The sequence below is a fragment of the Centropristis striata genome, chromosome 19 (assembly GCF_030273125.1).
Source record: "Centropristis striata isolate RG_2023a ecotype Rhode Island chromosome 19, C.striata_1.0, whole genome shotgun sequence".
In the NCBI taxonomy this organism is placed as follows: Eukaryota; Metazoa; Chordata; class Actinopteri; order Perciformes; family Serranidae; genus Centropristis; species Centropristis striata.
In genome coordinates this window covers 9,073,978-9,099,155 of record NC_081535.1, presented here as the reverse complement: position 1 = coordinate 9,099,155, position 25,178 = coordinate 9,073,978, and the positions used below count along the sequence as shown (strand labels likewise).

At 36.6% G+C, this 25,178-nt stretch overlaps 1 protein-coding gene across 1 annotated transcript in view; it reads left to right on the top strand.

Moving 5' to 3' along the window:
- Positions 1-207: 207 nt before the first annotated feature.
- si:dkey-247m21.3 (5-hydroxytryptamine receptor 4) overlaps positions 208-25,178 on the top strand; it is a 65,245-nt gene continuing 40,274 nt past the window's right edge. Inside the window, exon 1 of the mRNA XM_059358446.1 lies at positions 208-367. The gene's annotated coding sequence lies outside the window, so the exon portion shown is untranslated. The remainder of the gene's footprint in view (positions 368-25,178) is intronic.

Genomic DNA, 25,178 nt, shown 5'->3' with positions numbered 1-25,178 from the left:
ACCTACTCCTGAGTTAGTCTAAATGTAGCTGGAAATGCCAGTCTTCAATACAAGTAGGCCTATTAACAAACTACTTTGTTTCAGACTGTCAAACTGAAGGTAAAGTAGCTGTATCATTGCAGGCCACGCGATGGCAGCATCGGTCACCTCTCTCTCTCTCTCTCTCTCTCTCTCTCTCTCTCTCTCTGTCTCTCTCTCTCTCTCTCTCTGAATGGCACGAGGCGGACTAGTGTCACTCATCTGCAGCTTGTGCAGTTCGGAGTATTTTCTCTCTGGCAGTATTTTTTCCAGCCGGACTATGAGAGCCACCAGCAGCCCGACCTGGAGCTCCTGGATCAGAGGAACGGAGGCGAGGAGCCCGGCACAGGTGAGCGGCTCACATTCATAGTTTTCAGAAAGTTTTCACACAGAGACGGAAAAAGAAATGTTTATTAGCGGAATTGTTCATTTGTAGATTGTTTTTATTTATTACAATTACAATACGACGCCACTGTCAAGATAATTGCTACTGAAAATGAAGGAATTTTATTAAGAACAATTTATAAAACTGAAAATTAAGACTCATTTATAACTATGCATTGTCGCCAAACCAGGGTCATACATATTTATCATTCTCATTGTCACCTTTATTAATTGACACTAATAATCCACATTATTTCAAATGTAAATCCTTTCATTTTGGCAGTTTAGATAATTTAGATAGTTTAAGTCCAGTTACAAATGCTTTTCATACAATTGAATTCAGGCTTATTATTGTTATCTATAGTCTATATATAGTCTATATTTAATTATAGGTACTTTTTCCCTCTAAAAGGACCCTTACTGCACATCAGTTTTATAATATTAGTCTGTAACATATGGATTCAAAAGTAGCAGATGTCCCTGATTTCATCACTTGTCGTGCTGCTATTTTTTTTTTTTTTTAAAAGAGAGAAAACAAATCTTGATGTATGGGTGCCAGGGATGTCATAAGGAGAGAAAGATGTGCAAGTGCAGTATATTCTAGACCTTTTGTATAAGATGATGTACAAAAATGAGGTGGTGTCCAGGAGCAGAAGATAATGGATTGCAGCATTCTTTGCAGAAAGACCGATGTGTTTTAGCTTTATGTTAAAGTATTCAAAGTAACTTGGTCCCAGGATAAGTGCTTAAACTTTACCTGAACTTAAGGTCTTATCACTTGTTTTATGAGAGGTGTGTCCATCAGAGAGTATGGATGGGTAAACATACAGTAGATGTGATATAACAGGTGAAAAACGGCATTATGAGAGGGGGTAAGAGGGTGAGAGGTCAAGATCAAGACAAGGGTCGATTTTATTTATAAGGCAAAATATTATATATATATATATATATATATATAAAATGTATATATATATATATATATATATTTTTATGATGCTTTCTTGGCCAGATTTTTAAAATCTCAACGAGACTTTTACCTCGTTACATAAAGTATATATATAATATCATAAATCACTAATTTGCCTAAAGGGGTTTATTTAGAGCATATGACAATCTCTGTCCTGAGACCCTCGGAAAAAAATGTAAGAAATGTTAGATCCTGGATGAAACCTGGATCCGGCAGGATGTAAAGCAGCTTCCAGGTGTTGTCAAACACATAAAACCTGAGCCACACGACCTCCTCTGCACCATAAAGCCTGGAAAAAGAAACAGACTACACAAACACACAAGAAGCAAAACTTAAGCCCATCAGACATTCACACACACAGGAGAATGAAACGAGCACAGACAGAGGAAGAGAGACAGACAGGAGGAGAGGAGGAATCTCCTGGAGGACAAAGATCCAGAGCCACTATGTGGAACCGACAGCCAGGAGAGAGAGAAGGACCCAGGACGCCCGATTGTCCAGCAGAGAGAGAGGAAGGGAGGGACAAAGACAGAGAGACACACAGCACGAAGGGTCACAGAGGGTCATTGAGGAGCAATCATTTTAAGAAGTTAACAATATTCTAAATGATACATTTAGGCCAAGACCAACCCACCAGCTGGATAATGAAGAAGAAGCAATAAGTTGAAATTAGAGCTGGGCGATATGGACCAAAAGTCATATCCCGATATATTTAGGCTCAATATCGATATACGATATATATTCGGATGTTTTTATCGCAAAGTGAGAGCAAATGTTCAGTCAAAGTCAAAGCCAAATATGACGTGTCACAAGTAGTTTTATTGAAACAGTTTATTTAAGTGAACATAAATACTGTATAACAACAGGAGTGCCTTTTAAAAAAATCAAAGCTCCATAAAGTGCACATTTAAATAAAAAAATATAATAAATAAAAGCGACAGCTTGCCTGGAGCAAGGATCACAGTGCAAATTTGAACTATATCGATATATGTGATATGGTCTAATTCCATATCACATTTAAAAATATATCGACGATTTTTTATATTGATATATCGCCCAGCCCTAGGCAAGATACCGAACCCCAAATTGCTCCCGATGCTGCGTTTATCCAAAGCAATGTACATTTGAGAGTTAATATCACACAAGCAAAGATGAAGTCAAGAAACAACATAAGAGAAAGTGCCACGGGGCAAGTTTGAGTCCATTAGGATGTAAGTGCTTTTAGGTTGCGCGAGCGGTCAGTGGGCAGTTTATTTTATTTTATTCATTTATCGTTGTCATCTGTGTACATCAAGTGTGAAGTGTGAAGGTGTTCAGTAAAGAGTTGGCTCTTCAGTCTCTTCTCAACCCTTTAACTACCCCACCAAGAAAAGAGCAATTGAAAAGTTATTTGTTTACATTTCTTATTCCCTTGGGTCAATAATAAACACAATCACATTTTTTTTTTCACAGACACGTTTTTATTAAATATTAGCCTCTACCAAATGGTTGAGATGTCGCTTCATTGTCAAAGTACCGAAATTCCTACCAAAAAAAAAAAAATCGACATATCGCCCAGCCCTAGTTGAAATAAACACAATGTATAAGAAATTTGGATTAGAATGCCATACCTTTGTTCTAATAGAAAGCCAAAGTACAAGTATGAACCTAAAAATGAGTATAATATGTCCCCTTTAAAGTCTGATCTGACATGCAGGGTTCGTACGGGTGCTTGAAATCCTTGAAAATGCTTAAATTTAAATGTTGTATTTTCAAGGTTTAAAAAGTGCTTGGATTTTGGATAAAGTGCTTGGAAATGCTTGGAAATCTTACTCTATTTCTCTTGCAATCTGACTATATCCATCTATAGACTATAGATAATCACATGTTCAATGTAAAAATAATGAGTAGCCTATCTGAAATGAAGACCGTTCCTCCTAAAAGTGTAGTGCCATCGCTGTTGGTATGGTTAAGAGAAATCTCCCCCCTTTAGTATGTAAGTACTCATCTAAAACATGCAATGTACAACAGGTGTAAGATACTGGAAAAGCTTGAAAATGGACCTTGAAAGTCCTTGAAAAATGCTTGAATTTGACCACTGCTAAAGTGTACGAACCCTGAAGATGGAAAGGGAGCCAATGAAGGGAAAGCTGGCTTAATGTTCCCAAATGTTCTAGTTTAATTTAAGAGTCCAGCTGCAGCATTCTCAACCTTATGAGTTAGTACTAGCGCGTGGCAGGCCTTACAACAAAACGCCACAATAATCCAGTTTGGATGATTTAAAGGTGTGAATTACGGCTTCTGCATTAAGCATGGATAAAAGCAGAGCAGAGCCATCAGCCCAGTCACTGCTGGGTCTGTTGACCAGCTGAGACGTCCGTGGAAAGATCAGTACAATTTCAGTTTACAGTTTGTTTCGAGTCAACTTCTCAAGAAATGTTTGCCGGCTGTCGGTACACATGAAAAGGTCTGGTGTTGTTCAATTATCCCGAACACAGTGAGCTGCTTGCTGACATTTAAGTGCTGACGTGCTGCAATTTCGCCGTCCTTGTTATTTTATTACAGTATAGTTTGTCGATGAGGAACATGAACCACACACAGTCACTTATTACTGAATCCACATGAATGCTCATTCACACACAAATACACACGCCGTCCATTGATGCAAATGCACTTCAGCTGGGAGAGGTGGCTGCTGCTGTTTTTGCATATTTGGCTGATTTTCAATTGATTAGGCTTTAAATTGACAGTAAACATTATAATAGCACTGTAAGATAACTGCCCTGATACACTGCAGTGTACTGTTTACACTGTGTGTGTGTGTGTGTGTGTGTGTGTGTGTGTGTGTGTGTGTGTGTTTGTGTGTGTGTGTGTGTGTGTGTGTGTGTGTGTGTGTGTTAGAGAAAGAGATAAAGAGCTCTGATAATATCCTGCCTGATCTACTTCAAATAAAACAAGGCCATATTTCGTATCAGATTATTATGTAGATCAAGCAAGACTAGGCTTTATGAAAAATAAAATGAAAATCTATGTGATAAAAATAAAAAATATGTTCAACTTAAACTTATTATGTAGATCAAACAAGACTAAACTTTGTAAAACATTTTTTTTAAAGAAATCAAATAAAAATAAAGAAATAAATATAAAGAAATGCAATAAAAATAAAAATGTATTTTCAACCTAAAGCTGCACATCAAGCAAGACTAGTGGTTGTTAACAAGAATTAAATAAATTGAATGAAAATAAAAATATATTTGCAAAGTTTAAAAATAAAGTGCAAGTAAATTAACTTAACTTTTTATGGAGACCAAACAAGACTAATCTGACAAATAAATGAAATTATAAATAAATACAATTAATAAAATAAATAAAATAAACAAAAAAAGAAATATGCAAATAATGTTAACTTAAATTTATTATGTAGATCAAGCAAGATTAGCCTTTGTAAACAATGGAGAAAAAAAATACATTTAATGAAATAAAAAAATATGCAAAAAATAATAACTGCGCAAGTAAAATCAACTTATCAACCTAGTTTATTATGCAGCTTAAGCAAGACTAGTCTTTGTTTAAACTACTCAAAAAACATTTTTTAGTTGACTGGTGTCGTGTTTTGAAGCTTTGTTAAACTCTTAACCTTTGCCATAGGTTCCTACGCTCACCTGCCTACCCACTAACTTTCTGAAAACAAAAGCTGAGTTTGTCGGTCTCAGGCCTCTTGTGTTGTGAGAGCGGAGCTGCATTAAGTTATCCATTAGCTAACCAAACATAAGAATTCTGGCTCCAATTCATACAAATACATGACACACAATCCTGTGTAGTGAGCAGAGAACATTTCACAAGATTTCCTCTGGGATGTTGTTTTCATGAAGGATGAGACAAGTTTGAAGAAAATATATATTTTGCCAGTGAAGGTGCATTCAGGGTCTCAATCACTGATCTCTCTTGAAATAATTCCAATTTCAGCAATGTAATCAAACATAATCAAATGAAATGGCAGCTCAACATGATAACCCACAGCCCACTCCTTCTGTTCTGATTTTTTGCCAGCAGTTTTTGCCGAAAATTGAAGTTAGATTGGCATATGTCTGAGCTATCACACAGGATGTTTTCAGACGATGCTGCTGCAGTTCCCCAGAGCATTGTTTTAACCCCCTCTCTTTTAATAAATCACCCTCATTGCTTTCTCTCGACATGGCTCCTATTCTCAGTAAATCTTGTCCAAACCAACATTAGCCTGCCAACATCTTTTGGCTTACATGTACAAAACATATTACACGGAGTCCCCACCATGTAATCCTTTAAACACACAGCATTGGTCCTATTCAGCTTGGAGAATTACAACCAATGGATCCTCTCATCACTTTTATTCCCTTAAGTTGTTTCCCAGGAATAAATAGTGCCAATTGTGTAACCTCTGGCAACATCTGGGAAAGAGACAAAGTAAATAAGAGGCGATTTGTGAAAACAAGCAGTCATGGTGATTTAGCATTATTAGAGCATTTATTGCATAAAAACTGGATAAAATGTAAATCTGATTTTGATTATCTTAGGAGGGAAAAAAAGCACCCCTGCTAGGACAGAAATTGAAAACAGGACACAATTCCAGTAGTGGCTGGCAGCCATAAGCAGACTGATAGCCCTGGCCACTTCCCAGGTATGAGCATCTGTAAATGAATCAGGTAGGTAAAAACAAACTGGTGTCTGGAGACGGTGAATGTACTCATGTAACCTGCCTCTGGCACAGGAAGGTAAAACAGTATATTACTCACAGAATAAGAGTTTTTTTTTTTTGGATCAGCCTGGTCTTAGCTTTCACCAGAAACAGTTAACTTCTTGTCCCTGCTATCGCCTACTGTCCTGTCCTTATTAGCCACTCCCTGTAGACTTTTAAGAGAGAATCACCGCTTTCAGGCTAATTTTAGGTCATGGGTACCAACGCCAACTCATTAGCCTGATTCCCAGGGCTAGCTAGGCCTTTTTCATTATCAGTGTCGTCCAAAGCAACACATCCGTCATTACTTTTTGTGGCTTGGTTATCAGAGATAACTTATCAGTAGAAAATTCAACAAAACCCTGTCAACATTGATATAAGGACTTTGTTTTGGTCATATTGCAGAGACATTTTCTTAAAGGGACAGTTTACTCCTAAATCAATAATGCATATTTTTGATCTGTATTGCAATTTATCAGTCTAGAATATTTTGGAGTTGCCAAGTGTTGGAGACATTGGCTGTAGAGATGTCTGTCTTCTCTTGATGGATACGATGGAACTAAACTAAATACATTCATGACCCAGTTACCCAAGATAACCCACAGACCTTGTTGTGAGCAGTTTCTTGTAGGAACTACTTTCTGTCTTTCTTTCTTTGATAGCTCCTAAATGAAACTGGCCCTTGCCAGTCATTCAGACTCTTTACTTTCTGTTTCTTTATAGCTTGTGTAAACACAGTCAGTGTTGTTGAAAATATCAAGGCTCATTTAGGAAGCCATTTACAGCAGTTTATTTTTATCCACTATTAAAAATCAACTGATGAATGACTCTAACTCCACCCAATGAGATACACACTACACTTTCACCTGAACAAGCACTAAGTGAACTGGTGTGCCAGCACTTTATAGGTCTCGGTGTAGAGAGGATGAATGTGAATGTGTTTATAGCAAAACGGTTGCAAGCCATAACAGGGTTCTTACAGCTTAAGGCAAGTTAGATTTAAGACTTTTAAAGACTTTTTTTAAGACCAATTTTACGACAACCAAAGCATCAATAGCTTAGGGTAAGGGACAGTTTTGCCCAGATGTTACAAGTAACACAAAACCTGATTTTTAATTGTCTCATGCAGGGACGAAAAAAGAACCGAATTGGGAAGTACCTGCTGTTTGTTGGCAAGTTTTCTTGGCAATTCTGCATGTGGGATTTCACTGCCTTGATTGCCGTCGTGCTGAGTTTTAAAAACTTTATGCATAAAAAACACCAAGCCTTTTATGCATTGCCTTGTACTAGTTTCAACCATGCCACAAAATTGTGTTTAAATTGCCAATTTTAGTTGAATTTGCACTTTCCCATATCGTCCAGGGTACACGGGCTACAAGCTAGCAGACAGTGGATCTTCTGCTATGACATTTTCCATCTTTGTATGTCCGTAGACTATCTCACTGGCTGACTTTTATTTATAAATCTATTCTTGGACTTCTGCCTACATATTTGTGTTTATACATGTGTAGAAACCTCAGCCAACATGGCCTGCATTCAAGGACATCATACAGATGCAGGTCCAGAGAGTCAGAACTGAACTGGGCAAAAAGGCTTTTAAATGTTCTGGCCATTAGAACTTGAAACTGACACATCTTGTAATTCTGGAGGAATTCAAGTCAGTTTTAAAAGACAGAGAAATAATCTCAGTTGGATTTTGTGATTGCTGTGTGTTATCCTGTCATCCAACTCGTTTTTTTCTTCTTATTTGTGTCTTGCGTGTTTGGCGTAACCATTTTACTTTTGTGCTGCCGTCTTGGCCAGAACACTCTTGAAAAATGTTTTTTAAATCTCAATTCGTTTTTTAACCTGGTTCAATAGGATATTGATTGACTGAGCAAAAATGTAAGTGTTGTTGTTTCTGCTATCCTGATCTGTGTAACGTCTATGAGAAACCCATTTTGGTTGTTTTTTAAACTGTTTTTGATAATGTCAGGAAAAAAATCATAAAATCCTGTTTATTGTGTCTAAGAATTCAAGAAAAATACTTTAAGGATCAGCAGGAACCTTGCATAATTTTGTTTAATGGGCTCCTTTTTTTGACTGTCAATGGCAGACAGCTTCTTTTATATCACCTTAAACTATGATAAAAGGTATTGATGACTGCATTACTGATAACTTGTATAATGCATGCATTGTACCAGCTCAGTGAACAAGGATTTCCCACTCAACTAATAAAACAAAAGTGTACCTGCGTCATCAAGAAGTGACAGGACATTTCTTTGATTGACATTGTGGACAGCCAGTAAGTGGAGCCTTTCAGTTCTCAAGGTGAACAGCTGCTTTATGTTTAATAAGCATCAGACAATTTACTGAACGCATATAGTTATAAAATCCCCCAGCGACTTCCTCGTCTGCTGATGTTCAGCTGTCATTCTCCCATTGTTTGATGTCTCTTTGACAGCCTCCGACTTCCTTGTGTATGAGCACAGTCTGGGTTTCCCAGTGGTCTATAAATCTAAGCAGTGTGCATGCCAAAAATATCACACATAACAATGAACAAACACAAAGCTCAGTTCCAGCTATCCGAGGCAGTTAATCAGCTGTCATTGTGTGCAGCAGTGAAACCTAAACTTTGGCTGCCAGCCCACCACACCGATGGAGCTGTTAGCATGTTTCTCTCTTAAAGGGATATCTCAGATTAAGTGGGGTTGTATGAGGTACCTGTTTATTGCTATTATTACATTACAGGCCAAAAGTTTGGAAGCAAGATCAAATTTGTACAAAAAAAGATCAAAGTTTCATTTTGCATAACATAAACATGATTATTATATAAAGAGTCACTTATTAGAACACTTTTTTTACTATAATGATCAGGTATTTTGGTTTTCATTGCTTAGACTTTGTGCATCCTTCTTTCCTTAATGTATAAATCTGTACCATTGTTTCTTTACTCAGCTGCTTTAATTTGAGCCATTTCTGTGGTAGTTTGTCAGAGATATGAACACAGTTGAGATTTATTGGGATTTTTGTATCAAAACTCTCAAAAGCCAAAGAGCTAAAGCGAATAATGCAAGCTGTGATTTGTTTTTTACTTTTGCACTGAAGTTGTGACTCTTCTCAACCCTAAAACTAAGTCCTTCTTTTCTGTTGTTAACATTTATTCAGCAATGGTCTGGTAACATCAATTTATACCTAAAGGTAAATTGAGGAAAATGGTTGAATTCAATAAAGGTAAAGTCTGATCGTGCAACACATCCAAAAATCCAAAGAATCCATACAGTTTTTTAAGAAAGCCATTGTGAACAGAAAATTTAAGTTGCTTGCAGACTTTTGGCCTGTAGTGTACGTACAATATATGGTGTCGGCATGTCTCCAGTTTGGAGAAGCAGGCAGCAGTACTGCTGTGTTGAAGTTTAAAAAAAAAAAAAAAAAAAATAGAAAATCAATATCAGATTAAGCATACTATGCTATGTTTCAAAATTTTTCACCACTTTCTTTTGCTGTCAGACAGCCCTGTTTAACCCTCCTCTTATGTTGCGAGTTAAATTGACCCATTTCAAAGTATAAGAACCTGAAAAAGAGTTCAAAGTATTTTTTCATAAAAAGAAAATAAAGAAAAATTAAATTTAGAAAATATAAATGTCATGTAAATGTATGGTATTTTATATGTACACTGTAAAACAATGATTGTAGAAATTACAGTAAATCTTAGAAATGGGGCGTAAAATTAAGCATTGAATATTACCGTATAGACGCTTTTAATGACCGTAAAGCAAGGAATAGTACAAAACTTTTAGACTGCAGAAAACACACTGTTTTTTCATGTAAGCAAAATACCATGATGTCACAAGGACACAATTACCCTAAAAATAAAGGGACTACTCAGTCAAAAGTACAGTTTTTGCTGATATTTACATTTAAATTTACAGTAGGAAAGCCACTCACTGTATTTTTTACGGTGAAGCTCTGGCAACCACAGCTGCTGGTATTTTACCGTAAATTTAACAGATTTTTTTTTTTTTTACAGTGTTGGTCTTTCCGATGTACTTAAAAAAAGGTTTTAATGTGCGTTTTTTAACTAAAAATTAGTGAATTATCCTCATTGAATCATGATCTTTGAGAGGTAAAGAACACCACTGCACTAAATATTCATTGAAATGGTTAGTAATGGAGTTAATGATGAGATATAAACAATGTTTATTGGGATTTTCTAGTTTCTGACACTTATTATTTATTTATTATTGCTGCTGTTCCTGAAAAAAACTAACATAACAGGAGGGTTAAGTTTGAATTTCATCATGTTTGTTACATTTTTCATTTTCCATAACTTTTTTACACAAATAAAAAAAACAACAACAACAACAATGATTTGCAAATAATCCTGAAATCATTAAATTTGATGGATTCTTTATTTAAGCTTTGCACAACAAAAGTAACTTGCGCAAGTTACATTTAATACAGGAAACTGGCCAAAGCAAAGCAGGGTCGTGTTTCTTCTCTAGAGGAACAAGGAAGATTTCCGTCTCATTTGTTTTGTCTAGTTCATGAGTTGAACTTTTAATATGTCAGATGAGCTGATGATACTCAGACATAGTTTGTTGCACGTGTATCTCTTCACTACGGCGGCCCTGAGAGCTCACAGCGCTGCAACTTAAGAAAACACATGCAATACACAAAACACAAGCAAATTGAGAAAACATCTTCATCAATTTTATAACAGGAGCGCAGCATTTAGACAACGCGATGCAAAAACCACAACACAACAGAAGTGTTTCAAGAGGACACTTAAAAGTGATGCACACGTCTGGACATGCATGTGATATTATCAAGATATTTCAAGATAATTATAATTTTACGTCATGACGTGAAATGATCACGTTATTTCATGATAATGATATTTTCACGTTATAACGCGATATATAGCATTAGCCCGCTAGCCCGTATCAATCACATTGCAGTTAAACAAATCAAATAAATGAATGATACACGTTTTAGTTGGTCTCTCTCAGCGGTGTTGGTCTTGGTCTTGCACCCCTGCTAACGTTAGCATGCTATGATCGTTATAACATTGAAATTATCATTATCTTGAAATAACGTGATAATATCACATGCGTGTCCAGACGTGTGTATCACTTTTAAGTGTCCTCTGGAAACACTTCTGTTGTGTTTTCTTATCGGATTGTGTTGTGGGCTTTGCAGCGTGTTTTCTAAATGCTGCGCTTGTGTTGTCACATTGATGAAGATACATGTCTTTTCTTAAATTGCAGCGCTGTGAGCTCTCAAGGCCACCATACTTCACTGGTGCTGCACAAAACTTCTAGTTAACACTTTCTAGTTAAATATTATCTATAGAAACATTTGTGTGGAACAAGAACTTTATGTGTTGATAGGAGTTTTGAATAAATGAACTGATGCATGTTGGAAAGATGGCCATGCAAAGCTTTAACCATTATATCTCTGAGAATGAATGAACAAAGAGCGACTGACAACATTTAAATTAAAAAGTTGTTGCTTTTATTTTTTATATTGTTTGATTTGGCCTTACATCTTTATGAGAAGAAGCTTTTTGCTGTATTATTATTTTTTTTATTGGTTGGCATATAATTGCTTCCTTGAATGTATTTTGGGCATGATTTCCCGGCAGCGCGTCCGCAGAAAGAGATATTGATGTGGACAGTGGCGCTGTGAGAAAGTGGAAAACTGATCAGTCCTAACTAAATCCATGGGGAGGCACGCAGTGGGTGAGGGCCACGCGTAGAGGCTTTAGTTCCACAGCCTGCCTGTCTTTCGCATTTGTGCACACGTAACTTTCTGTGTGTTCTTCCATGCACATGTGTGTGTTCCTCATTTTATTGTGCAGTCATTCTCCATTTACCCCCTTCATCCAGTGAGCTGGCACCCTTATTGTGACGAGCCCAGCGCGCTCAATTACCCGCTCACAACCCATTACCCTCAGCCACACAGTTTTATTCAGAGGACACGCTCTATCCGCTCAGAGTTGCATCTTGCTCCAGTCATGCGTGCAGCAGGCTACTGTGTGATTCAGTGCATCCCTGTGAGCGCATGGAAAAGTCAGCGCCTCTTTAAAATGAGGATAAATGAAAGGTTTTTTGAATATTCAGTAATTGCAGGTGACATTTGAGGTCATGTGTTTTGTTCAACCGCGTTGGAGGAGCAGGTTCATTTTGCTGCTCAGCGGGTGTTCAGACGATTTCTGGATAGAAAATTTTAACCTTTTTGCTTTTTGTTGTTATTTGGATCCGCTTTCGTTTTTACCTTGATACCTTGCTTTTGAGGTTTTTATATCATTCTGTTGCTTCCCAGTTGTTTACCTGTCACATTTTGGTCAAAGTCTGTTTGTGTCTAAATGCTGTTTTCCCAAGCCCTTCTAAAAACCTTTAACCATGTGACCTGACATAGGTTTCTAGATGTTGATGGTGCTACATAAATATCTGGCGGTTAGGTAAAATGACTGTTTTTGTCAAAGGAGACTGGTAACTGTATTAGAGAGTGATATGTACTGCTGTGGATGGGAAATACCAATTTAAGTGTACGCTATATTTAAAATATTTTTACCACTTTACCTTGTCATCACAGCACTTTACATCTAGAACATACTATTATATATACTTTCTTCAAAGCCAACAGACAAGTTTTTGCTGGTCTAACGTTACCCCTACCTTGTTAAGTTTGTTTGTGACTTTCGTATCCAACCGTCTGACGTCCACCACCAAGTATTCTGTGCAGTGACAGCTATGTTGACTCAGCTAGTGCTAGCTCCTGCTTACTGTGTTATTTCAATTTCAAAAACCCAGGAAAAAATGCTGATGGTGTTGGCCTTTAAGAAAATGCAGCTGAATCAGATGCAATCATGTTCACACAGGAAATAATTGTAGATGATTGACAATCATTTTTGTATTTTGCTCCATTAAATCATTTGATAATGAATAAAGGAACACTGGATGTTCCAAAAAATTATCCAATCTTTTAGCTATTTTAGCTACCAAACATAGTCTTTAATTAGAAAAAAAATCTCCAAATGCCGTCTTGTTATTCAGTTGCTTTGTTACACGGACTGGAAGTTTATAAAAACCCACCAGATTAACTGTCCTGTTTGCACATCACCTGCCATCTACAGAGCTTATGTGGATTCAAAAAGGCACAAAGCCAACAGCAAGTGGGGCAGAAGCTGCCATGTACTTCATCTCCAGTCTTTTCCCTACATTAGACCCTGGTTTGAGATAATGAGTTAATTCTCAGCAGACTTTGCCCAACAGGATATGTCATACCAGCAACTATTCCAGGCTGATGGCCCTGGAGGTTGTGAGTTCAAGGTTTGCTGCTGTCACTGCAGAATTGCCCAGCAGTTCTCCACCTAAGCTAGATAAATTAGCTCTGGTGTCTTTTCTGAAGAGAAAAAATACCTACTGAAAAAAGAATTGTTACATATATTTAGCACAGACTGTTTATAAGAAAGGAGCGTAGTCACTGTGACATTAACCGCTAGTTGGTGAGCAGCCCAAATCAAGCCTCCAGTTTGACAGTTTGGCCAGCATTGCCATCTTGGTTTATTTCAGGGGTCGGCAACCTTTACTAACAAAAGAGCCGTTGTTGGCCAAAAAAAGGGGAAAAATCTCGGAATGGAGCCACAGTTTTTTTTTAGCCTTACAATGGAGATAAAACAGCCTTAATTGAAGCCTACCATCATTAGTAATAGGTCACAATGAGCAGTTATTAATATGGTTTTGTCAGAATTCAGTGAGGACCCAAGTGCAAATAACAGGCTAGACTCCTGAAGAAGTCTCTCAGCTAACCTGTCAAGGGAAACTCAAAACTAGACTTGAAGTTGGCAAAATTTAGAGGTTAAGGTTTAGTTGACTACAATGTTAAAATGATTTACTGCCAGTTATAAACCACACATTTTTACATTTTAGTCAACAGCTAACGCTAATGCTAGCGCTAGCTCGCTTGCTTCGTTAGCAAGGTACATTTCATATTAACATTAACTGTGATATGAGATAGGATGCTAATTTTGACTAGACAAAAGTGTGCTTAAAATAAACTGAACTTACTGGAAAAGCCAACTACTTAGAGTGTCCTTTAGACAAACAGAATGCTGAACAAGACATTTTTAGGTCATCTGAAATGTAAATATAAAAATTAACGTTAACTGTCAAGAACTGAAAACACACTGTAGAAGGGTCAAACTTCTAAGAAAAATACATGGACAACACCCAAAAGCAAGTTTTTGATTATTTGAAGGGATGACTTTCAACTTTATTTTTATGGATTTCTAATCAGTTTTGATGGTTGATTGATATTGTAGTCCACTAAAGCAATAAATTCCTCAGTGCATGCTTTGTTGACCAAGAAAGCTGAGTTCTCCTGCACTCAGAACTGTGTCGGCTGTGCCTACATGAACCAGGATGCTTTATGGTCAAGTGGCAACTTCACAACGTTACACACTCTCACTTTGTATTAAATATTAATAATATAAATAAATATATTTATATGAGAAAAGAATAACGAACATTGCAAAATAACTAAATATGACAAACCCTAGTAAGGGCAGCATTTATATATAAATAAAGAAAAAAATTGAACTATATATCGACATATGGGATATGGTCTAATTCCATATCACATTTAAAAATATATCAATTTTTTATATTGATTGACAATTTTTTTTATCGCCCAGCCCTAATGTACTGTATAAATACTTATTCATATACGTTTTGAATTCAAGCTCCTCTCTTCCACCGCACTAAGACGATCTATTGTAATTACCTCGTTAACTCATTGTAAAGCACACTTCTTTCAAAGTAAACAGAAACAAAACGAAACTCACCAAAATTACCCTGCTGGTTTTGGTTCTTTTCCAGTTTATCTTGGGGGTCTTGAAGGTTTCCAGCATGGCTCTGTCCAAGTGAGGAGTAAAACTTGCATGGACAGTAACACACACACGGGCTCTTACAGCATCCAGCCAAAACTACCCTCACTGACCTTTATTGCACCAGAAAAATTCCGTTTCTGTTCATTTCGATTAGAGCGAAGGCACAAGCGGTCTCTCTTTGGTCTCGGTAACTCGACTTCTGGCGGGTCACCGACGGCCATATCCTCCCTGCTGCAGTCTTGGCCTCTCTTAGGCTAACGAGGCTGAATATAGGCTTCAAGTCAGCCAAAACGCTGTAAAGTGTAAGCCCTTTACTTAAAAAAAATCTTGTCCATAACCTTTATCCTTTGCATCCATGGTTTATGATGCAATTTTTGCTGTTGGAAAAGTTGCTGGTTTGCAACACAAGCCAAGAGTGTCACTGCGCCCCACAGCTACCAAAACTGAAATAGCACCTTATAGTTTCTTCTAGATGCTAACTACTTCACAGTCACATCAAATTACAAAAGCTAGGAAGAAGAACAACACATTCTGCAGCTGGGTTCTAGAGACACATAGAACATTGACAAGAATTGAGAACATTTTATACCTAAATCAGGTAGATAGAGATGAGGTTTAAAACATTTTTAGTTTCTATTTTACTCTTAATGGGACCATAATTTACAAAAATAAAATCATGCTGTATTGAGGAAGACTTGAAACTAGTGTTTAAGAACATAAACTTAGTAAGAAATGATATACTGAGGTAATAAGTCAAGTGAGAAGTAGGATAATTTTCTTGTAGACATCTATACAAACAGACTTCTTTTTCGAGCCAGCAGAGTCGCCCCCTGCTGGTCATTAGGAAGAATGCAGGTTTAAGGCACTTCTGCATTGGCTTCACTTTCACCTTCCACCTCTTTTATACAGTGTATGATAGCAAGCAGTGGTGCTATGTAACTAAGTACATTTACTCAGGTACTGTACTTAAGTACAATTTTGAGGTACTTTTACTTTACTTAAGTATTTCTATTTTATGTAACTTTATACTTCTACTTCACTACCTTTTTAGGAAAATATTGTACTTTTTACTACTTTTTACTTTTTTGTAAATTAAACCTCATATATAATTAAAAGGAGCCCTATACCTTTACAAAAATAAAATGCCGCTTACATAAATACATCATGACAAATAATCTACCGGTAATATTATATTTAGACTATATTTATACTACATTTTGATGCTGATGCTTTTGTACTTTTACTTCAGTAAGTTTTAAATGCAGGGCTTTTACTTCTAGTGAAGTATTTTCACAGTTTGATATGAGTACTTTTACGTATAGGATCTGTATACTTTTTTCACTCCACTGATAGCAAGGCATTACTTTGTTACATGCTGCAGTAATTTTTTTTCAGTAAAGAGTAAGGGATAATAATAATACTAATAATAGTAGATGTAGAGTTATACATTATTCATTTTTCCTTTGGTTAATGACCAATGAGTAATTGATTACATTTTTAAGTAACAGGGTTGCTATAATGAGCCTTTCTAGCATTAGTTTAAGTATTAGCCATTGCAACTATAACTAACTTTATCAACAGAAAATGCAAAGACAGAAAACATTCATTTGATTGACAGGGGATCCCCGGGCACTGCAGTAAAGAAAACACAGCAACATTAACAAGTGCTGAGCAACAAATATAAAGACAAAAAACCAAGGTTTCAAGAGATTAACACTAAAGTTTTTTCCTCAGTGGGTGACACCGTGGATTCAAGAATTAAATGTGTATTGGTTGCAGTCTAGTTTAGTGTTACATGATTCTACTAAAGAGGCCTGTTTGTGTGCTGGTGTGCTGGCTGCTGCTAGTGGTTGGGAGTTATTTCATGGTTTTGAATGGCGTCCCAAATCAATTGGTTCTTGAGCAAACTTTACACGTTTGTCATTTCTCCAGTTCCTCTGTTTCCTGCTGCTGCTTTCAGTTAACATAATATTGTCGAATCAGAACTCCTTGGCTCAGTGTGTGTGTCTGTGTGTGTGTGTTTGTGTGTGTGAGGGAGACCGGATGGTGTTTTACGCTTTTGGCTGATCATTACTGAGCTAAACTGACAGAGGTTCTGCTTTCTGTTTTGCACTCTAAGTTATGCAGCCATAAAAATAGTGGGAAAAAATATATATTCGTCATCTTTCCACAAGCTGCAAGCCAATTGAGGTGAAGAGCCTCTGAAGTGAAGTGTGTGATGTATCACCTAATTTATAATGTAATATGACCTAAATATCTGTTTTAAAAAGTTTCTAAAGATTCTTTTAACACTGAAGTGTAGAAGGGTAGAAGTGATGATATTTAATGTTAAAGTTACAGTCCTTTTGGTGACACATGTGGCTTCTCACAGTTGGAGGACAGTTAGCAGCAACCTGATGAGCTAAATTTGAACCTGTGTAGGGTGTGTGAATGGCTCTCAAGAGACAAACATAATCCTCGAGCCTCCAACTGTACATTTGGGAAAAGAAGCTTGGCGTTTTGTGCTGTCTGCAGGTCTTAACATATGAGTAAACAACACCTCAGCAGGGGGTCCTCATCATACCATCCATTGGCAACTGTTTCTCTCTCACTCTCCAAAAATACTGACAGACTGAGAAGAAAAAGAACAAGTGCCATCATGAAGTGCTAGATTCATTGTAGAAGAGGGAGCACTTTATACAATCAAAATAGCAGAAAAGTAGCTCTACAAAACATGATTATCATGCATGCATGTATTACACAACAGGACAAGTGGGAATAACCAATTGAAGCAGAAGTATACTGATTATAGGAAAGTGGACAGTAAATGTTAAAAAAGGTTTCACTGAATTTTTGTCACATTACTGTTAGTCTCAGTGAAATCATTCATGGCTTCCATGTTGTGCTGAGGAGTGCATCATTTTATGTTTTTTACAGGATTGGGTTAGTGCAAATGGTTTATTTTTGGTACAATTTTAAATGATACAGATTTTGATGAAATACCATTTTTTTAAGACTGAATTATTAGTCACACTTAATTTGTCTGAGGCTAGTCGGAAATGTAAAAAACCTGCTATATTTTTCTGTTTTGAAAGTTTGTAGCTATGATCAATGGTCTAAATTTATTGATTTTTTAAAGAAAGCATGCCTTTTAAACTGAACAACAGGTTGTAGGGTTACCCACCCTGTCTCTGGCACTCAACCTAAAGTCCATTGGTGTCTACTGAAGATATAAAGCATCGGACTATTTTCAGTGGCGGATTAATGCACATTAGGTGCTCTAGTGAGTATTTGTGGCATCAGGATGGTGTATTTGAGATTGACTCAAAATAAACCACTGTACTCCTCTCAGGGACATGTCACAGAGTGCAGCAGTGTGGCTCATTGTTGTATTTAAAAATGATTATGTATTTAAATGTATGTAAATGTATTTAAAAATTGATAATGTCTTTGTTCTTATGGGCTTTCTGATGATATTTTATTTATTCTGTACCATCTTTTAATCCTATAATTTAATATATATTAGCAGGGATTAGCAGCTACGTCACAGACACTACACACACTACACACACTTTACAGCACAGCCTCAGGTGAGAGCATCTGCCCCGACAGTAGTTTGTTTAAGAGCCAGCCTTCCTTACTCAAACATTTAAAATTACAGGAGAGTCTGCAGAGCATTATACCCCTCAGTCTCCTTGGCAACTGGCACCAGAGACTCCTCCTCCACATGCAATCAAAAAAAGTGCATATGAACACACACACACACACACACACACACACACGGTTCATCCCTCTCACAATCTGAGGTGTGAGATTATGTGAGAAGTATTTACTTCCCACCTGACACAAAAACAAGTGACTGGAGAGTAAAAGAGCATTTAATTTGCTGAATTTGTTGTGTTAACAGCGATACAATGGTTACCACACACTACAGTTTAATCAAATTAATGTGATTTAGACTTTGGCGGCATCACAAATTATCTCAGCACACACTTGCGGCCAAGAAACGGATAATTGCAAATCACTTAGATTTCTGCACACCTGTTGGAAAATCAATCAGTTATGCAGTGTGGGGTATTGCTTGTGTGTGTGTGTGTGTGCAGGCTCCTGTGTGGCATAAAGTGCAATAACTTATTTTTTGTAAGTCGTGTTTGCCAGTGAGTGTTAAATGCAGTGCCAGGAAATAATTAGAAACAGAAGCGGAATGAAATGAGTACAACTATAGTGAAAAGTGTGAGTGTCCTCTCACAGAAGGAGGAAATCCACAAATCACAAATCAAATCCAGATGCAAAAGTAAAAACAGCTCAACAGTTTAAATATCCAATTGGTAACAAAGAAATAAATGTATTTTAGTATGTTGAGGACATCTCGGTGTCTCCTCACTGAGAGTTGGATGCTGATATATCGTGTGATAGTAAGTTCTGACCTGGTGTCACTGGCTAGCTATTGAATGCAAAGCTAATGTGATTATGTGTGTGATGTATGTTATGTGATAGCATTGGGAGAGAACTACATCTTTTCAAGAAGGTCTTTGACACAAACATACACTTTGCCATAAGTCAAGAAGTCAGGTTTTCAGACATTCATCAGGTAGTAAGCAGTTTGTGCAGCGCAGTAGATCAGGAAGTTTGCCAGATGGCAAGTTGGCATCTTCTAAAAACAGCTCACATCAGATGAGTCAGTCAGTCCTCCTACATCGTCTGTCTGCCTGTTTGTTTTTGTTTGTCAGTCAAACTCACTCCTATCTATCTATCTATCTATCTATCTATCTATCTATCTATCTATCTATCTATCTATCTATCTATCTATCTATCTCATGGCTAATTATGGACATTACAAAATAACTTAATATGACAAACCCTAGTAAGGGCAGCATTTATATATAAATAAAAAAAGGAGAAAAATGGAACTGCTCCCAGCCTTTGGAACATTTTACCCTTGCACATCAGGCAGGCCTCCTCACTGTCCGCTTTTAAAAGAAATCTTAAAACCCATTTTTATTCACTGGCTTTTAACTCAACATGAGCCTTTGCTCTGTTTTATTTGTTTTTATCAGTTCTTTGTGGTTTTTAAACTTAAGATTAATTTTAAAATCCACTTTTATTTACTGTTTTTTACCCAGCATGAGACTCACTCTGTTTTAGTTGTTTTTATTAGTTCTCTGTTTTTATTGTTGGTCTGTCCTGCCATGTACAGCACTTTGTATCAGCTATGGTTGTTTTAAAGGGTTCTATGTATAAAGTTGATTTGATTTGATATGCAATTTGGTCTAATTCAATACCACATTTAAAAAATATATCGATATATAGGCTGGAGTCAAACCTGCGACCCTCTTGCTGTGAGGCAAGAGTGCTAATTTCAGTTAATTTCAGTTTCTACATGAATTTATCACAAAAATGCACACCAGTATTTATTGTTGAAAATGACCCAAGTACATTTAAAAAAAAAAATCCATTTTGCCAGTGAGCTCACTACATAATTCTTTAAAAAGAAATCCTTAGATAATGAGTAGTGATTGCTTCGTACACAGACTTAGTATTTTTTTTATCTTAGTATCTTTTCATTTAAAGTTATGCAATTTATAGTGGTGGAAGAAGTATTCAGATCCTTTACTTAAGTAAACGTGCTGATACCACACTGTGAAATTACTCCAATACAAGTAAAAGTACTGCATTCAAGACTTACTGAAGTAAAAGTATCAGCATCAAAATGTACTTAAAGTATCAAAAGTAAAAGTGTTTTTTTTGTTTTATATATTCTAAATATATTATTAGATTATTTATATTGATGCATTTATGTAATACACATTTTATTTTGTAAAGATAGATAGTTTTCATTTAACTACTCAATACACTCTTATGAATTTTAATTAAAAAAAATGTTAAATCTTGACCTGAAAAGTAACTAAAGCTGTCAGCTTAATGTAGTGGAGTAAAAAGTACAATATTTGCCTCAAAATTTAGTGGAGTTGAAGTATAAAGTTATGTAAAATGGAAATACTCACATAAAGTACAAGTACCTCCAAATTGTACTTAAGTACAGTACTTGAGTAAATGTACTTATTTACATTCCATCATTGGCAATTTAACAGGCTTTACTGCGTAATGCACAGTTTAGTTTTAGTATATATTTGGAGAGTTTTGATCATAGTCAATAATAATGACAGGAAAGATGATGATTAAAAAAACTCATCTTATTTTAAAATGTTAATAATGACAATAATAGCGATTTTTGCCATTAAAAAATAGGCAAAAAAGCAACCTGGTCCCTCCCTGCTCTGCTCTCCAGAGTTCATTCTGTTCTGTTCGACTGTGTGTCAGTCAGATGTGAAATGGACACGGTGAGCTGTGAAAACACGCCTCCCTGGACGCACATCACACAGCAGCAACCTGTCAGAGACATGGCTCCTCGCCCTCCTTACTCACTCTTTCCTTCTTTCTTTCTCTCTTTTCCTCCTATCGTTGAAATTCAGATTGAGCAAATATTTTCTCATTCCTTAGATTCTGATGTGTGAGTAACTGAGTGAGCAACGAGTACGAGGGTGGGTAGTGTTAGTTTTGTTGTCCAGTGATGATTTCTGTGTGCGAGAGGAAAATACAGTTTTCTCTACGGAACATTTAAGATGCAAACAGTAATCAGCCATTTTTCAGTGTTCTATTAAAAAATGGGTGTTATAATGAGAATGCAAAGCTGAACACCATCCAATCTGTGCACTATTGTTGAGCTAAATTATTCCTGCAGCAACTTGACATTTAATTATATTTACCGTGTGCATAATCAGTGTTTTTGTGTCCTAATCATTGATACAGGAACAGGGGCCAGGTGCCCAAAGGATCAGGGGCCACCAAAGGCCTCGATGTGCTTAAATCAGGTGCTTGTTGGTCTCATGTCATTTGTTTATTTGCCAGGTGTGTGGTGGTGTATAGGTAAGCAGGGTTTATTCTGCTTTCTAAAGATCTCTTTGTTCACAATTCATCACCTCTCACCCATCTGTACAACTGTGTTTCCTTTCATTTTTATGTGCATTTTGAAGAATCGTATTAGAAAAGCTGAATGGAAACTGAAAAATTACATGAAATGTCGTCAGTAGTGCAAAAACGTTTTTATACTTTCTTAAGGTGGTTTTTGCTTTTGTGAAGAAAGAGTCAATGTCCGAAATAGGATATGGAGACACCTTTGTTGATAAAGTTCTTACATAGGTAATATTTGACTTTTTATTTATTTTTATTTTTATTAATTGTTGTTTGTACTTACAAACATACAATTATAAAGAAAAAACAGTACAAGAAAGGAAAGGGCTTATAAGCGACCATCCCTCTTAAACCTATAAATAACTATACTTTACTTAAATTATACAGCGAGGTGAAAATAAAAAATACAAACAAAAATACAAGCAAAACACTATGACTACTGGAGTATGTATAAAAACATAGCGATTAATCGATTAATTGATTGTTAACGTTATAGATGCTCCAGTTGGCAGATTTCTTCCAAACAACCATCCCTAGTTTCAACCATTTATGATGTCATTAAACTTTCTATTTGAACTTCTCTGCTTGTTTGTTAGTTCTCACAAACTTTCAGCAGCAGCATGTGGTGTTCAGGTGTTACAACTGACTCAGGTTGGTGGGTGGCACGTCCCTGGCAATTGTTCTGTTGTAGGTGGTAGTTTGTTAGTTATCATGACAATAAAATACTAAACGATCAGCTTCATGCCAATTTCGTAGTCCAGTGACGTTTTATATTCTAAAATATGTGGGTACTTTTTTAGTACTATTCCATAAATGTATAAGGGAAGTACAGGAGTACCTCCTTGGCTATATGCACTCCTGGTTGGGACAAAAATAAAAAATAGAAATAAACATCTGTGTGGGCACTTCACCTCCAATAATGGTGGTAGTGTGAAGAGGCATTGAATAATCTTTCCCTATTGTACGGTGGGCCTGAGAGCTCACAGCAACTGCAACTTTAGAAAACACATGCAAATACACAAAACACAAGCTAATAGAGAAAACATCTGCTTCAATTTGACAACACAAGCACAGCATTTAGAAAACGTGCTGCAAAGACCACAACACAACAGAAGTGTTTCCAGACACTTAATAATATCACGATATTTAAAGATAATGATAATTTCATATTATAAGGTTATAACGATAGCCTGCTAACGTTAGTGACCGAACGATAGAATGCTAACGTTAGCTGCTGATCATAGCGTGCTAGCGTTAGCAAGCTAGCAAGACCAACTCGGTGCCGTTGAGAGAGACCAACTAAAACGTGTATCATGAATTTATTTGATTGTTTAACTGCAATGTGATTGATACGGGCCAGCGCTATTTACCACGTTATATCATGAAAATATCATCATCATGAAATAACATGATAATTTCACATTACAACTTGATAACATGAAATTATCATTATGTTGACATAACATGATACTATCATATGCGTGGCCAGACGTGTGCATCACTTTTAAGTGTCCTCTGGAAACACTTCTGTTGTGTTGTGGTCTATAGTACGAGTACAAATGGTATCTACCTTCCTCAGCCAAGTACAATGAGGCTTCGGGGTAATCAACCTGGGTTGTGTTATCTCTGTGTTCTTCTCAAGGAAGTGGAGCCGTTGATAGAAAACAGTCTGATCCTTTCTTGTCACCTCTATTTGGGTTTACATTTCAGCTTGATTCACAATCCAATGAATGTTATGTATGTTTACAGCACAACGACAGGACAAGTCAGAGCTGGAAAAGTTGCTGGGGTTCCTTTTTGCCTCTGAGGAACAAGCAAGAAACCCAAGACCAGTGTCTGAAATTCTTGTGTCTTTTTTTCTAAATTGAGAAAAGTCAAATGTTTTAAAAAGTGTCAAGATATAATAAAGTGCTAGGTTTCGCTCAACTCACATGAAAGCCTTAAAGAAAACGCTGCACTGGGAATTAGTGGACGAGCTGATACGCAGATGTGACAAAGTCAGAGATCTGCCTGCAGGAAGTAGGAGCTGTTGACAGGATCGCCGGCTGTTATAGTCTGTCAGATGATATTGACCCTCAAATGTGATAAGACTAGACAGCGGTCGTAAAAAAGGCAGAGATGCAGCAGATGTTGTAATAGGTACTTAAAGCTGATAAGGCATCTACAGCTGTACCGATAAAAGGTTATCTGCTGTTCCTCGAAAACAGATACTTACTGTAAAATGACTCAGAGCATGACTGCAGCCATTTCCAACCTTTATTTGTCATTTTCTCTCACACTGGTTGACATGGTGCTCTAAATCCTGTCTTGGTCGAATACATTTTCGTATATATTTAATAATGTCAGTCCTGTACCTTGGTGCTAAATATGTCAACAGCTATTAGAAAGATGAAACCAACATGACAATGCAGAATGTTCTCCCCTCAAAAAACCACCCCATAGGTCGTAAAATACGATATATATTTACGGTTTAGGCTGTCCTCCCGCTCCCTCTATTGGCCGTAATACAATGTGGAGTATAAAACACGGATGTTACACTCAGGAGGGTGGGAGTGGTGGTGGTGGGTCAAACAGATGTTGGACTTTCACCCAGGAAAACAGTGTGAAGCTTGCATCAATACAACGGCGTATTAGGGCCAAGTATGAAAAAAAATAAAATAAATACGGATCTGGGGGAGGGGGATAATATTTCAAGAAAAGAGTCGCAAATTTACGGAATCAAAGTGTTAAAGAATGCCCATGAAGAATGGAAGGCTGGGAACAATAAACATGCTGCATCCCATGAGTAGAAACAAATGAAATTTGGTGTAGTATCTTGAAAAACAAAACACTAGCCTATTTTTCCGACTTTTTTCTCATAAATCTGCAATTTTTTTCTCACAGATTTGCAAATTTTAATCTTGTAAATCTGTGACTTTTTTATCGTAGATTTGCCACTTTAATCTCCTAGATATATTAATGTTTTTCTTGCAGATTTGCCACTTTTAATCTCGTAAATCTGTGATTTTTTCTCGAGATTTGCCACTTTTAATCTCGTAAATCTGTGATTTTTTCTCGAGATTTGCCACTTTTAATCTCGTAAATCGATGACTTTTTTATTGTAGATTTGCCACTTTAATCTATTAATGTTTTTAATTGTAGATTTGCCACTTTAATCTCGTAAATCTGTGATTTTTTCTCAAGATTTGCCACTTTTAATCTCATAAATCTATGACTTTTTTATTGTAGATTTGCCACTTTAATCTATTAATGTTTTTAATTGTAGATTTGCCACTTTAATCTCGTGAATC